This window comes from Gavialis gangeticus, unplaced genomic scaffold (assembly GCF_001723915.1).
Source record: "Gavialis gangeticus isolate Ggan-Ray unplaced genomic scaffold, GavGan_comp1, whole genome shotgun sequence".
Lineage (NCBI taxonomy): Eukaryota > Metazoa > Chordata > Crocodylia > Gavialidae > Gavialis > Gavialis gangeticus.
The window spans coordinates 15,958,571-15,974,984 of record NW_017729030.1 but is presented as its reverse complement, the minus strand read 5'-3'; the positions used below and the strand labels follow the sequence as shown (position 1 = coordinate 15,974,984).

Genomic DNA, 16,414 nt, shown 5'->3' with positions numbered 1-16,414 from the left:
TCCCAAAGCCTAGAGCAGGGGAGAGCCCAAGCTCCAGGGACTTTGCCCAGCCTTTCACTCTCTCATCTTTGCTGGTACTTTGCAGTCCTGATTAAGGAGCTAGTGTTCAAGTTCCACTCTTGAGAGAAGGACTGTGCCTCTTGTTGGGAAGACTAAGTAGAATTCAAACTTCCTCTTTAGTGAAGGCATTTACTGAGGCAAGGCCACCCAAGCAGAGGTTCTTCACAACCCTCTAAGGTGTAAAGCTATTCCTTTGTCTCCAACCCAGCCCATGTAGTTTAGAACACCCACAAAAGGTACTCAGCTTTTCCCTTTACATTCTTTCATCAACTGGTCTCTGACTCTTTAGCTAGTCTCTGCTTGCAAAGACATGACAACCCTCTGTTCACCTTGCCCTCTCCATTGTTATATGCTCATCTTCCCCCCAGCTGCCTGGATGTGAACAATCTCACCTTTGTTGATATGTCAACAAAGCTATTCAAGGCTCTGGGGGATGCTATAAATCCATCTTGTCTACTCCCACACATAAACAGCCCTAGCATGTTGCAGGGATGCTATTAACCTATCTTTCCCTGTGTGCTATGTTATGGGTAACCGGAGTCATGCAATATTATAACATGAACACATGATTAACACCATAAAGTTGCATAGCTTGATATATACTGGAAGAGCTCCCCTTCCCAGCACAGCTGGGTATCCATTTGTGTTTTGGATGCATTGTCAAGCATGGCAAAAAATTACCTGTTCCTTAGAGCCCTGGTTGGGTCTGGGGGTCATGGTCTCTTTGGTGCCCCTGTTGCTGCCCACAAAATACTGGAGCTTGGTGGTAACCACCTTGGCAAAAATCCAGTTCAGCTCCAGAGAATAGGAGCAAGTACTGGGAGCATTGCCAGAGCTCTGGCTCCTGTCATTATTCTTTTTTAATAATTCTTCTGAAGTTCCTGTTCTTTGTCATAGAATTGGAACCTGTCCTAGGAATGACCTCTCTCTGTCACTTGCTCAGTATATGCACATATATCTTGGCATTCCTGTGGTTGCTGTTAAGCTAGGACTGGATGGTATCCTCTTTTCAGATGCCAGGGGAATCCAGGATTTCTGCAGGGATCCATGTGAATGCACACAACATGGCTACAATAATGTTGAGAAGGGTATTTGATTCCATAAAATGGAGACATCTTGACTATAGGGCAGCATTTAAACAATGATGTGACATTCGGTCAACAAGTCCTTAGAAGAGCAAAGTGTTCATAGGTAAACAGACAAGTCAGTTTAGGTATGAATCCATGCAGTTTGGGAGAACAGAGGGACTTCTGGAGGCAGGAAAATTAATTAGTCTGCCCATGTGAAACTTTTCCAGGACTAATTTATTCTGAAATGAATTGAATCCACTTGAAAGACGGATTTTCCAATTTGCAAGAACTAGCCAGGTAATTAAGAAAAAGAAGTGGATTGTGTGAACACAAAGTATTTTAAGATGAACGCCCCTCCCCGCCCCCCTATGTAAAATATCATTCCCTGTGTGAACAAATCTTATATAATAATTTTCATTTCAGAAGAAATCTTTAATCACTCAGTTCAATTGCATAATGGGTACACAAACAGGTTCTTCATAATAGACATATGAGTGACAACTGTAATACCCTGTCATGCTGGTAAGAACTGTCTGTTCCTATTAAATGGATCCTACATCTCCAGCCCAGTATCTCTGCTTTCAGTAACGCAGTCATACAGATTCTAATGGTTGGTCCATCAAGCTATTGCATTCTTCCAAAAGAAAGTTGATTTGATTCTGGCAGAAAATATAAATTGAGATACAAGGACAGTTCTTATAGTAATAAATTAGATACAGTAATAAGGCCTTTTATGTCAGTTATGTGCATTTAAAGATTTTGTTTCACAGTGCTCCTTTATGTATTCTGTAGAAAGAAAACTAGGTCCTGTAGACTTTCTGCTCTTGTATGCAGAGTCCGCCTACAGTGGTCAAAATCATTATTCATTTGTGCATGTAGAGGCCTTTTTCCTCAGCCCACCTACAAGTTATTGACATTTAAAACTGCCATTTTCAGTAGAAAGGTACTTGCCTGGGTTCAGCAAATGCTCATAACTCTAAATGTAATGCACCTGGAGGACAGAACTGTAGTGTTTTTAATAAGCACTAACGAAAACCATGACACTTTCAGCAAATTTGAGTAGGGCATTTGTTGGAAGCTTAACTAGGTTGATACAGCACTGAAATGACCTTTTCACTACTGCTTGGTGCTGCATCAGTGATGCCAATTAACAGAAATAGGGAATATTTTGGGATACTAGCCAATTGCCCGTCAAGAATGTCCAAACGCTTCTTCACACACTGATTGGCTGTTTGTCAGCCAATCAGAGCACGAATAAAGCATTATGGACAAACAGACAGATTAAGGCTTTTATAATATTAGATATATTCTGAAATGGAATTCAGAGACCATCTTTCCTCTTCTTAGAGGTTTAAGACCTGATAATTTTGCCAGCAAAAACTTGACTGTATCCAGACGTACAGCTCCCCCTTGTTCTGCCAGCAGAGCAATGTCTGCTGTGTGAGCAACAGAAGGACTCTCCACCTAAAGGAAGCTGCAGACTGCGTGTATAGACATGTCCACACTTCTGGTTAGCAGATCTGGTCCTTGCAGGCACACTGGCTGTATTGGAGCCACGCGCAACCACCGGAAGCTGTGTGGGTGGGAACACGCTTTCCCAGCTTCCCTGTGGCAGTAGTTATTTGCTGTCAAATCTTGTAATGCACACAGGCTCCAAATCAGTGCCAGATGAGGCAGTGGCTGCAGTTTACCATAATATGAAGGCTGTGATGGTTTGTATGAAGTGTGCTGGGCAACCTCAGAGGAGTTTTGAGGGAATGGGTATTCCCACCGCACTGATCACTGCCCTTGTTGGTTGTCACTGGAAAAGAGACAAAGAATGGGATGTGCCCAGAGTTAAATCACTTCTTTACCCTGGACAAATCTCTCTCTTGAATGAGGCTGAAGCATATTGGCAGGGATTGCTTTTTCTGCTGCTGTCTGTGCCGGACCTGTTCAATACAAATGATAATTTGTTTTTGGCAGCTTGATACATGTCAACAACTGCATGTTACAAGCCCTAAATTTACTTTATCACCACATGCAGTTGTGCAAAGTGTGTAGAAGTCAGCACTTTCAAAGCTGTTTATACTGCCTTTCTGCATTGGAAAGTGACTGTATAAAAATAGTAACTTCCTTACTCAAGAGGACTTGCTTCCACCAGGGATAATTATTTTCTTTCTTATGCCAGCCTTATACTACAATAATGTCCATCTACTGATTTAGGGTGAGTCCACATAGCAAAATGAAGCTGTCACTGTGGCATGTGTTTGCATAGCTCACTGGTATCAAAGATCCACATTGCAGGCTAGATCCAGCCCTTGAAGCTGTTTCATTGAGCCCACAGGTTTCCAAAAGGGGCTTCAGATTCAGGCAATTTTCCAGCTATAGAGCCTCACTGGGAATACATATGGGGGGAGGGGGAGGACCACCACCACTGTTTGCCCCAGTGCCACTGATCCTACTGCTGGTCTGAGTCTGCCCTATAAGGCTCTTCATGGTCCAGATATGGCCCACAAGAAACCCTGCAATCCACATGTGGTCAGGTCCAGGTAAGTTTGACACTACTGGCATAGCAGTGCCAGCTAGTATGGGCAATGGTACCAGTGAAGACCTGGCCTTACAGGTTGAGTATTCATTATCAACCACAGTACACATCCCCCAGGGAATCTGGGCTGTGAGGTTGGGGTATATGTTGTTACATCTTCACTGTTGCTGTTTCCTATGCTAGCTAAATTAAGCTGGTACTAGTATGCTAGCATATGCTATAATAATACCTTCATTTTACAGTGAACACATACCATTAGTCTGGTATAAGGGAAAAGGAAAAAAAAAACAACCTGTGGGCATTGCTACCTTGATACTTTGTTGAGTTTTTGCTTGTTAGTCCCCCAGAAACTCAACAACTTTTGGGAGAATGAACAGGGTTCTGTTCTGCTTCATGCATCATATAAAGCTAGGGTAATAAAATACAGTCTGTGGGCTGGGTCCAGCCCAGGGGGTTGGGTTACTCAGCCCATGGGCCCCTCACAGGCTGGACCACGAACCTCTGCAGGCTGGATTTGGCTGCAGGGCTCATTGCGTTGGGATCCATGGGTTAATGCTGCTTGCCTCCTTGGTCCCCCTTACCTGCCATCCAAATCAGGGTTTTTAGTGTCTTTTGATGATTAAAAGTGGGAAGCAAGCAGTAGCAGTGTTAACTCCCTAGGTTTCATAGCTTCACTGAAAAAGCATCTGCTTACTGATCATCCCACCCACAGGAAGCCCTGCAATCCGGATGCAGGCTGTGGAATTACATGAGCTAGACACCCCTAGTTTACCATTTTTAATGTAGATCTAAGATTGTATCCCTCCACTGGCTTCTCTGTTGGACCAAACATAACTCAGTGGCCTTCCCTTACAAGGCCCTTTAGAGCCTAACTCCATCCTGACACTCATAACTTATACACTACTGAGCTTCTGACTCCTTGTCTCTGCTCTGACAGCAGTGTATGGCTTTTTCTTAAACATAAATTTATGTGAAAAAATTATACATTTATCTTGATTTCATTGTAAGCCATCCTGTACCTTTTGGGGGGAGGGTGGTATATAAATCCAGTAAATAAAATACTTGCCAGCTGTTATGATCATTAGTTCAACTTCCTTTCAATTCCCCTTTGTGCCTCCTCCCATGTTATCCTCTTCAGGCTGGAAAGTGTTTTCAGTAAGGATTTCCCAAACCAGGAACAAGGCTATGGAGGAAGACTTACCTAAAGAGAAATGGAGCTGGCAGGACAAATGGAGCTGGCGGGAGGCTGTGCCGAGTTGGAAGCGTAGCGGGAGCAGAGCTGCAGCCGGGAAAAATGCTGCACTGGAAGAAGAAAAAAAAGAAGAGAGCAACTGGTCCAGGAGGAGCCGGGACCAGCTCCCGTGCCAGCATGGGCGTGTTTTATGGCAGTGTACTGGTGCCGATTCGCTGGCCAGCCCCTTGAAAGGGGAATAAAAACCCCAATGGACAGTGGGCAGGAGGAACCGAAAGTAGGTTCTCTGGCGGGCCCAGAGCAGTCCAAAGCAGAGCAAAGCCCCACTGAGAGAAAGTGGTGGCAGCCCCAGGAGGCCTCCAGAAATAACAAGCCCAAGAGGGCTAAAATACTCATCTGAAACAATGCTGTGGACTCCCAATGTTTTCGGAAAAGATTGGATCCACCAGGAACCTGAGGAGAGAAGTGATGGCCATCTGAACCATGGTGAATACAAACCAGTGAGAGAGGAAATGGCGCCGGGAAGCAAGGTAACCCGGGGTCAGGAAAGAGTCTAGGCGGTCCCACTATGGCCCAAGCAAACCAGGATGAACTGATGTCCGAACGCATGTACCACAATTTGAAAGGCCAAGATAAATATAACCATACCGAAACCAAACCCAGAAGATTGGAGTTCAACTTTCTTTGTTGGTGTTAAGTGAGTTGTAGGGGAGGTGAAACCCCAAACGGGAAGACGAATGGGAAGATTGAAGGAGGGGGCCAGGAAGAGTGGGACATATCATCTTCCTCCCAATGAAACAAATTTATTCCAGGAAGACATGGTAGGTGAGAACCCCCAAGGAACCTCCGGAATCTAACCCAGCAACATGCTGTCCTTTCCCCAAGCAATGGCGAAGTCTGAAAAACCCATACAGACAAGATGCCATGCTGAATGGCACAGGAAATTACACCATCCATTAAAACTTTGCCGGGTTTATGACACAGGAGCTTCTCATAGTTTCAAGCTCCAACTCATAATTTCAGGGGAAAACTCAGTAAAATATCAAATTGTATTCCAGATTTAAGCTTGCAAGACATTCAAAATTTGAGGAGTAGAACATGGGGCCTGATCCTGTAATCAGTTACATTTATAAGGACTATTCCTGTGAGTACATGTGCTTCTGTATATAAGTACTTGTAGAATCAGAAACACTCTTTCTTCTGGAGACCATAAACAGCTTCTAGGCAATTAAAACACTATTCTAGTTTGCTACAATGTGGCCAGGGTTTTGAGTATATAACAAAACATACTTGGCCTAATTTCTAGTTTGTTATGGTCTATGTTCAACTCTGCAAAAAAAATCTCCCTGGGGTCTGAATATATATTTTTTCATACCAGAACATGACACAAATATTGGGAGTAACCATTTTTCTCATTTCAGCTTTCATAACACAATCAAAAACCAGACAGGAAATGTGTGAGTTTTAGGATTTGCAATTTACAACTTGCTCATGAGAATTATAAATGGGATTGTGTTGTACTAAATTTAGTTAAGGGGTGGGGTAAATGAAAATGAAATGATCGGAGAAACTATTCCAGTCTCAAATCCTAATTTATTGAACACATAAGCATTACCAACTTTTTAAGCAAGGCTTGAAATATAACATCTAACTTCTAAGTAAGTCCTAACAGTCAATATAGATATTATGTGAACCTTCCAATGGATACAGTGATTTCATCTGGCCAGGTGTCCGTCATGGCACTAGGGTTCAAGTAGTTGTTGTTAGGGCCACCCAGAGGGGTTATGGGGCTTGGGGCAGGTGTGAGTTGGGGGCCCCACCGCTGCCCCGTACAAGGACCCATGTGTGTATGTACGAACCTGGGAGACCACGTGCTAGAATTCTTGCACACATTCATCACGTGAGAATTCTCACATGCGGCTCCTCCTTCCCTTGCCCTGGCTTTCCACTTGTATGCCCTTTTCAAGAGCTTTATCAATGGCTCTTTTTCCACTAAGAGCATTTGCAAGATCTTTCCACTGTAAAAAATGTTGAAGATGACCAGAATTGGCCTCATGACTCTTTACTTTGTCATACAGTTTTCTTCAGTTATCATTCATACCCCCATGGCAGAATCTGGAATGGTACAGGGCTTGATTTTTGTTCTGGTCTTGGAAGAGACAGCATGGAAAACATAACAGTCCAGCTGCCTTGTGGCTCCAAATGAGTGAGTCCCTTTTCACACTCTCGTCATTGGACAGAGTCTTGCAGAAAACATGTAGGGAATGACCATTTGCAGGAATCATGTGGGAAGCTTGCAGGTTTGGGTGGTGGGCCCTTGGACACAATTAGATCCCTTTGCAACCTACTGAGATGCCCCCAGGTGGCTGGGTCATTAGAGAACATTTCCTGGTGAAGCTCAGGTGCAGATCCAGAAACCAGATCAATTGTCTTGTTTTTCTCATTTGATGCTATGTCATTTTCACATTCTCCTGCTACATCACTGCTTACTTCCTTTGTGATGTTTTCATGATCAGAATATTCTTCATCCCCTGCAAGTGATGTGCCACCTGCATCATCTGTTCCACTTCCAACTTCCTTATTTCCTTTCACCACCCATCCAAACTGATGCAGTGTCTGCTTCCCCTTTTCATCCCGAGCTTTTTTCCCCTTTGTCTCCTTTCTTTTTGATGCCCCAGATTGATAGGTGCGCTTCATTTTTTCTTACACGGGAAGAAGGGGATAGGAATAGGGTTGTAACTCTCCTGAGCACCTCCAAATTCCCAACCCCTTCTGGCAGAGCTTCTCTTTCCTACCAGTTTCCTGGCGCCTGGCTCAGTCTCACAGGTCTTCTGGTTGTGACCTGCTGGCTGGCCTCCTCCACTACTCAGGAAGGAACAAAGGAATCCTCCCTTAAGGCCTGGCTTCACGCCACTCCTAGGCCTTTCCCCTGTGGTAACTGCCACAGAAAATTACTCTCCAGTGGGACCTTACCTGGCAATCTTAGCTGGTACTCATGTAATCCCCGTAAGCTGAGTTGTACTTGGCTCAGGCTTGTGGGTGTGGCAGATGATAAGCAGGCCCTGCACCGGCTCAGGGAAAAAGAAAGTGTATGCAGAGAGAGCAGACAGAGGAAGGAGGCTTGTCTTTGTGTTGTTGCTGGAGAATAAACTTGTATATTTAGCCTTTAACCCCTTGATTAAGGGCACTGTGAGACTGTTCATATTCTTAAGCAACCACTGCTGTTTGAAGGACCAGATGAGAGCAAGTCATCTCTGCAATACTGAAAGCAAGATTTGCAGTTTGGAGCACAGGCTTCTTCAGTTAAGAAGGACTTTAATATTTTTAGAGTTATCTAGACAGTTTGCATTTAAGTACATTTTGAAGTGGGAAAATAGGTGAACCTGAATATGTGTTATGTCTAATGTTGTTTTTTTCCTTTACAAATCTAAAGAAAACAATATATATCATTTTAATTATTATTTTCTTGCAAGTTTCTGACTTTGGCCCTTAAGAACCAGAAAGCTGACATTCACTCACAACTTGAACTCTTTCCCCTAAGGCCTTCCTGTGACAACAGGCCAGCTCTGCCACAGATCCCTCCTTAAACCTTCCCTGTTCCTCCTCTCATCACAACAGACTCGGTAACCAGGGCTTCTTGGCCTATGCCCTAGGCTAGGCCAATCATAAGCCTGCCTGATCAATCTCATCTCTATTGCTGCCCAGAGATAAAGAAACGTTACCTTACTGTGATTGGTTTAGACCCCCCCTTGGACATCAATGTAACAATCACTTAAGCCTCAAATTCCTGTTTCACACACAACAATGTATAATATTTACTTCATGGTTGGGGACAGGTTCCATAATGTCACAATGACATGTTGAGAATGATTCAGTGTCATCTTACACTTTAATACACCAATTTCCTCTTTTTTATGAAAACAAAATACCAAGAACTATGGTGAGCGATGTTGCAGGGCAAGGCCCAATGGTACACACAGGAGCTGAGGCAGGGTGCCCTTGCTTTGTAGGGGCCTGGGACAAATTGCACCAGTTGCCCCCCCTGCCCTCCAGGAGTCCTGGTTGTTGTTTCTTTTCCTGTATTTTCTTAGGTTTTTATATCCTTTTCCCCAGTTTTCTTCTGTATGTCCCATATACGGTTATGTCATACAGTGGTCATCTTCCTGTCAGGCTGCATCCTGTTATCTCAGACAGGTAAACTGCATTCTCTTTTAACTTTCTTGCTGACATGGGTTATAAAGAGGTGACCCAAGCTGTGATCTACTTGCTTTGCTTTTAGTTAGGGGTGTTAATTATGTCAAGGCACAAAATGCTGCTGCTTATGCTAAGCATTTTGCTAAGACAGCTTTCAGCCCTACACTTGAGTCAAAACTTCAGAGTCAAAATCCCCAGAATGTGAACCTGGATCTGAATCTGAATTCTGTGCCTGTATGGTGCACCAAATAAAAGGTCTATTAACCTCAAACTTTGAAATGTTCAAACCCCCTTCCCTCCCTGCCCCGCACCAATTCCTGGCCTGCAGGGATCAGTTACATAGAGAAATTCAGCTGTAACAATCCTACAGACCTCAGTCAGATCAAGATTTGGACCCTAAGAAGGGAAAAACTAGTAACCTCACACCTGGTATTATCCATTTCAATTTAAATCAATAGATTCTTCGAAGCTAAGGAATAGTAAAACACATTTTGATTTTTACTTTATTTTTAAAATAAAACTATTTTAGCCAACTGAAAAGCAATAAAGAATCATCTTTTCGATAAAAAGATCCTTTATAAACATTGTTTTGTACATCATTAGTTATCCTAACAATGGCATCCTGTCCACAGTATTGTTAATGCTATAAAATAATCTCTGTAAAGTGGATATTTGAGGACAAGCAGCTTCCAAGCTAGACAGATAACTGGTTAATTATAATTTACTCTATGATAAGAACATAAAATAGGACAAGTATATTTAGTGATATCTTTTGGGCTTGTATTTAGGTGCAAGCTCAATGACCAAGTGCCATCTGGTGGTCAAAACTCATACCGCTTTGTTTGTTTCTCACACCCACCTGACAAATGGATATTTGTCCTTTGTTTCTGATCTAGTGCTCAGATATTTAGATTTCTCAATAGAAATGTTGGGCCATATCCTCACGAGCAGGGGCATGTAGTTGCTGTGGGGAAAAAAGAAGCGGCACAAATTCATGCTACTGCTTTTTGTCCTGGTGCACACCCTTGCGTATAGGGTTAGCACATGGAAAATGCACCTGGGCTGGCCCCAGCAGCCTTACATGGGGTCCTGGGGGCCTCCCAGGGCTCCATCAGCAGTGAGCACACAAATTTGCAGTGTGGCGAATGCCTACATGTTAGGTAGTGTGTGGCTTGTGGTATCGTGGACACGCTTGTGGCACTGCAAACCACACATGCACACTCATCTGGACACGTCCTTACTGTCTTTTTAAACTATCCTTTTCTTACTGGGGAAAGCCTCTTTGTGAGTAGGGAGATTGCAAGGCTTTTCACTCCTGCTGGAAAAAGGACTGCAGGGACTTCTTTCAGGATTCTCAAGTTATTCAGTATTTAAGGTCAGCCCAAGCCCTTGCCTTATTTTTTTAACCATGATCACCCTAACAGTCATGTAGGAGAATGACTACAGGTGCAGGATACGATTAGTTCTGGTGGGGAGTTGTGGAAGTGTAAATTTGTTGACAATTAAGAGTAGAGCAGTGGTGGATAGTTAAAAAATTCTCTCTGAGGGTCCGTCTCTACCAAAGTAGTTCTGCCATTGCTAGTTACAAAAGTAATTTACATTATTAAACCTTTTCCTGTAAGGATTTTGCAGGAATCTGATTTTTCGCTGGATAGGTGGTACAGTACAGCCAGCGTCTGCGGCTTTCAGGACTTTTATGAAGTGCAAAATATTTTTTCAGGGATTGGAGTAAAGGGGAGTATATCACATCTCGGCACCTAATTCCACCTAGGCATGTAATAGATAGAACAGGATCTGATGCTTTATGGTCATTAGGGCCCTTGATATATACAATATCTGCGAATGCCCTTGCTCTTATGAATCTTTTCAACATAGGAAGCAGAGAAACTTAATTTCATTTTAAAATGAAATTATTTCAACCAACTGAAGAACAATAACGAATAATTTTTTTCAGTGAAAAGATCCTTTAGCTCATATAAACATCCTGCTTATTGTACAAAGCTGATTAGTCTAATAATTCCATGCAGTCCCTGCTATTGCTGATTCTGTTAATCTGTCTTTATAATGGAGTTGGATAATTTGAGAGCTGCTGAATTAGATAGATAACTTCTTACTATTACTACTAATAAATCTTAATAACTATAGCTCAGTGATAGGAGTTGGGGCCTGGGCTTGTGACAGTGGACCAGCAGTCCCTCTAGCCCACCCTCTTGTGAATGGCTAGTATTGAAAGCTTCAGAGGAAGGCCCAAGAATTCTTTATGGACTAAGCAAACATAAAATGAAGTTTCAGCCTAACTTCTTACTGATAAGCATTGGCCTTAAAGATAAATAAAAAAATAAATACAAGAACAATCCCATTTTAAGCATTTCCACCTGTGCTAGAGCTTCTGCTTGCTGAGATTAATTTTTAATACAGTTACTAATTCAGCTCAACTTCAGCTATCCAAACTCCAGCTACCTAGAAACCTAAAGCAAGATACAATCTAGAACTTCGTCATTAAAAACTCTGAATAGGGGAAAAAAAAGAGGACAAGTTAAATGGAGCATACAGTTAGTCCTTCAAGATTTGTCATGCCCCTGTCTTTGGCATAATGAGAAGAATTAATGCATGCACAAAGAATAAAAGTTTGGCATGAACACACAGAAGGCCAAATGTACTGTTCTATACAAAATGGCAACAAACCTATTTCAATATTAAATACAAATAGTTGGACAGGTTGAATACATGTGAGATAATTTTTCAACTTCACAAGACCTTTTGGTTCTACTGATAAATTAAAAAAATGAATGTTGAGCTGTTAGAGTCCATTGTATCCAGGATATGTATTCATACAATAATATAACATGGTTTATTGTTCTGATGATTATTGAAGGATAGCAACTATTGTATCATATTAGCTATCATAATTGGATTACAAGCCAGATGCAGTTAACAACCACTGTAACATTTAGAACGAGGAGACAGAACATCATACTGATTATAGTTACGGGACTCTGTAAGTTATGCTGGAAGTGCCTTCTGCAGTGGCTTCTTTAATGTTTTTCATTTTGCTGCTTGCTCCCACCTCCTCTGCCTGATTGGTGGAGGTTTTAAATATTCCATGATTTTCACTTTCCTGGCAATCAGTGGCAAATAAGTCGGTCGGTAAGGCCTCTCCACCAATCTGGGGCAGGGGACAAGTGGCGAAATGAAAAACATTAAAGAAGCCAGTACGGGGCGCACTTTTGGCATGATTTACAGAGCTCCCTAATTATAGTTTATCTATTATTCATAGTGTAGTCTAGGCCTCAGTGATCTAAAAACAATCAATAATATTTTATTCTCTCATTGCGTGGCCCCTTTTACACCCTAAAATGGATAGCCCTGCTCTAACCATCCCTATAAAACATTTTTTTTGTATTTGTTAATCCCATTAACAAGAGATGGGAAAGAAAAATGAAGGTTTTAATGTTTCTTTTGTGCTGGATAGCTGGAAGCTTCGGAGATCCTTAAAGGTATCCACAGGAAAGCTACACTATGTTTTATGGCCGTATCAGTTTCCCCAGATTGCCCCGCTCATGGGGCAAATTCTAGGATAACTTACTAAAGGTGGTCATTCAGTTTTCTCTTCTCTTCTGAATTATCAATAACAATTACAAAGAATAACCACTGACAGCCATTGTTTCTAAGTCATGACCATTTTTCCAGTGGGACCTGGACTGAGATCACCTAGCCGGTTTCACATAGACCTTGAAATAGCAGCAGCTTTCAGGGATATAGGTTGGATTTGAAATAGCAACCCAGGCAGTGACCCCTTCTGTAGTTTGTCACCAATTCCCTGCATCCTCCAGATCCAAATGTACAATGTGCTTTTGTGGCTGTCAAGCCAGGTCTTAGGCAGTTAGGTCTGAAGAAGCACCCAAAGTTCAAGGGAAGCATGCCAAATCAGAGTGTAAGGAAGAGAGGAGCCAGAAGATCAATTGTCCAGACACTTCCTCTTTTGTATCAGAGGTTAATACAGCATGAGGGACCAGCTGACCCTGCCTGGCCATTTCAGTGCCAGGGACTGGGTGTGTGGCTAGGTTCAGCTAGAGGGCTTTGTCCACCTCAATGCTTTGCTGCAGGAGACCTGGGTAAGTGGATATGGCAGGCAGGCAGGCTGAGGCCTCAGGTTCAAGGCCAAACCCTGACAGTAGTTATTTTAGGTTTGTCTCTTAAAATGGGAAAAATGACCCCTAATATTCTCATAAATACCTAATCAGATCTCTGAGATAATTGGTAATGGAAAGCATGGAGTATGAAATAAAAGAATATGTCCTAAGACCCTTACTCAGGCAAAACTCTTGTTCCTGAAACTAGGAGTTTAGATTGAGTGCAAGAGCCTCAGGTTTGGATCAAGTAAGATTTTTTTTTACAGGGTTAGTAGCATAGAAAAGCAAGATGCTTAAAATTGCACGTCTGAGTAACAATGCATAGTTCTAGGTAAACGTCCTTCAACTTGCTTGAAATGCAAAAATCTAGAACTCTTGGTTCAGAAATGATACCTTTTATTAGACCAACTAGGAAATGGCAAAAAAATCATTTTCTGCAAGCTAAAGATGCACTGATACATCGGTCCGATATTGGATCAGTACCAATATAAAGAAAATTGGCTATATTGGGTTGGCCTGATGCAGCCGATAATTTAGCTGATAAATGCCCATGCATGCATGGGAGGAGCATAGACTGGCAATGTGGTGACCTGCATGCAACTGTTAAGTCCATTGTGGTGGAAGGGGAGGGGAGAGGGAAGGGGCATGGGGGGGCAGATCAATGTTCCCCACAGTGAGGCAGGGAAGGGACAGGGGCAGGGGCAGGTGCTGCCTAGCTGGGGTAGGGCAGGGCACAGGATGGAGCCATGGCTTATGGGGGGGGGGGCTCCTACCACTGTGCACACCCCGGGAGGGCATGGGGGGGTGCCCCTGGATCTGCGCAAGGTGGGGCGGGTGGGCTGGACCTGTGGGCTGGAGCTGGGGCTGCACCAGGCTCTTCTTGGCGGGGCTATAAAGGGGGCTGCAGCCACCCCAAATTTTGCCATAGCCCCATTCCCAGAGCTGCCATCACACACCTGGTACAGCCTCAGCTCTTCCCAATGCATGGGGAGAGGCAAGGGTTGAGGTGGAAAGAGCCGCCCATAGCCACCTGCCAAAAGCTGCCGGCCCATAGCCGCCTGCTCTGAATCCAGCCCCCACTGAGAAGAGCCCAGCGTAGTCCCAGCTCCAGCTGGCAGCTGCAGCCTGCCTGCCCCACCCCATGCAGATCTGAGGGGCACATGCCCCTCCCTGCCTTCAGGGGGTAAATGTAGCAGTGGAAGCTGCTGCCCCCCCGCATCGCCCCAATGAGCCACAGCTCCGTCCCATGCCCCTCCCTGCCCATCCCCTGCCCCAGCTCCTCCCTCACCGCAGGGGGCATTGATCTGCCCCCCTCATGCTCCTTCCCTCTCCCCTCCCCTTCCACCACAGCAAACTTACCAGCTGTATGCAGCTCTCCACGCTGTATCAGAAATCAGACTGGTATCGGCCAATATGTCTCCTTAAAAATCGGCTATCAGTTTCGGCCCCCAATATTTCTATCGGTGCACCCCTACTGCAAGCTTTTGGGCTCAAATGCTCTTCATCAGGCTCTTGGAAAATTAAAGATGGTAAAAAGTCCCCATAGGTAGGACATACTTTTCATTTTCGCACAGAGGGAGCTGGAGATGGAAAATCTGTCCCTCTGGGTCCATGAGATTGTCTCTGTGAATTGTTCTGAGTTGCTCTTTGTTGTGTAGATCAGGTAGTATTCCTTCCCTGGAGGTGTCAGATGACAAACAGGGAGGTTAAAAAAAATCTTTCTTGTTGTTCTGCCATGAAGTTTAAAATCCAAAATTGGCTAAATTTTGGCGTCTTCCATGTTTAAGGGATGTATTTGGTAGCCGTGTAATTCCCTCTCTGCAAAAATTTAGCCGAATTTTAGCTGATTTTGAATTTTAAACTTATTGGGAGAACAACAAGATTTTTAAATATTCCTGCTTGCCATCTGACACCTCCAGGGAAGGAATCTTTTTGTGAAGGAATCCTGCGTGATCTACACAACAAAGAGCAACTCAGAACAACTCACAGAGACACTCTCATGGACCCAGAGGGACAGATTTTCCACCTCCAGCTCCCTCTGTGCAAAAATAAAGTTTATTTCCTACCTATGGGGACTTTTTACCAATTTTAATTTTTCCAGAGCCTAATAAAGGGTGTTTGAGCCCAAAAGCTTGCAGAAAAAGAATTTTTTTTTTGCAATTTCCTAGTTGGTCTAATAAAAGGTAGCATTTCTGAAGGAAGAGTTCTAGATTTTTGCATTTCTTTTTTGTCTCAGACCAACACAGCTACCAAATACATCTCTGCAACTGCTTGTTACTGTAAAGAGGAAGTCAAACCAACCTTGTTTCCTTTCCCATGTACCTCCAGATTGTTAAGTGCAGCTGTGCTACTGCAGAGGCTACATACAGCTATTACTTGTCTTCTATTATGCCCTTTTCCATGGGTTGTGGTCAGGGAGATGAAGCTCCTGGTGGACCTCCTCCATTCCAGCCATTGTTTTATAGACTCATCACCATCTCTCTTCTCTACAGGAACAAGCCTGAGTAGTTTTGATCCCGTTAACAGAGATTCACCAGCCCCCACACGATGCAGTGTCAGTTCTGAATAAACACTACAAGAATGAGGCATACAATATTTACTTTTTCTTTCTTTACCTTGCTACTTTCTCTATAGGGTTGAAAAAATGATCTCTGAAACAGCATGTGCCTTGCACTGCACCAAAACATGTGCAGGAGCTTGCTAAGACTTTATAGATGCAGTTGAGATTTCTGTTTTGTTTCACACAAAAAAATCTGAAGCTGAACTCTGAAGTAGGTTACTAGGGGTAAAATCCGGTTAACCTAAAAAGAATGTGACAGGAAAATCCCAAAGTATTAGGTTTTGCTCCATTTTTCATTTTTTTGTATACAGTTATAAAGCTTTCTCTGTGGTGCATATTAGACCCACTTCCTGTTAGGGCTAACACCAGAGTTGCAAAGTGCCATACTTACCGTATTAAATGGCCAGGTTAAACTGAATGTCTTTTAACTCATCTACATAAACGTATTTTGAAACTTTGTTACATTATGCTTTTTTACTATGCCAGTAATGTCAGAGTAGGCCAACACAATTATAAACACCCTCTAATGAAGGTGGTCCAAAGCCTAGAGGACAATGGGATAAATTCTAGCATCAGAGAATGCTGTGGGCTTGGTCTTCTGCCTATGCACCTCCAATAATTTTGCTCACCCGATCACGAGAAGCAAGGAAAGACCCTTTTAAAATAGCATGGCTGCCC

At 43.2% G+C, this 16,414-nt stretch overlaps 1 long non-coding RNA gene across 1 annotated transcript; it reads right to left on the bottom strand.

Moving 5' to 3' along the window:
- Window positions 1-2,487: 2,487 nt before the first annotated feature.
- LOC109301083 lies at window positions 2,488-6,664 on the bottom strand. The gene is made up of 2 exons (XR_002098425.1): window positions 4,677-6,664; window positions 2,488-2,931 (listed from the first exon to the last, which is right to left on the bottom strand). It is a non-coding gene; the product is annotated as an uncharacterized LOC109301083 (long non-coding RNA).
- Between the last annotated feature and the right edge of the window lie 9,750 nt (window positions 6,665-16,414).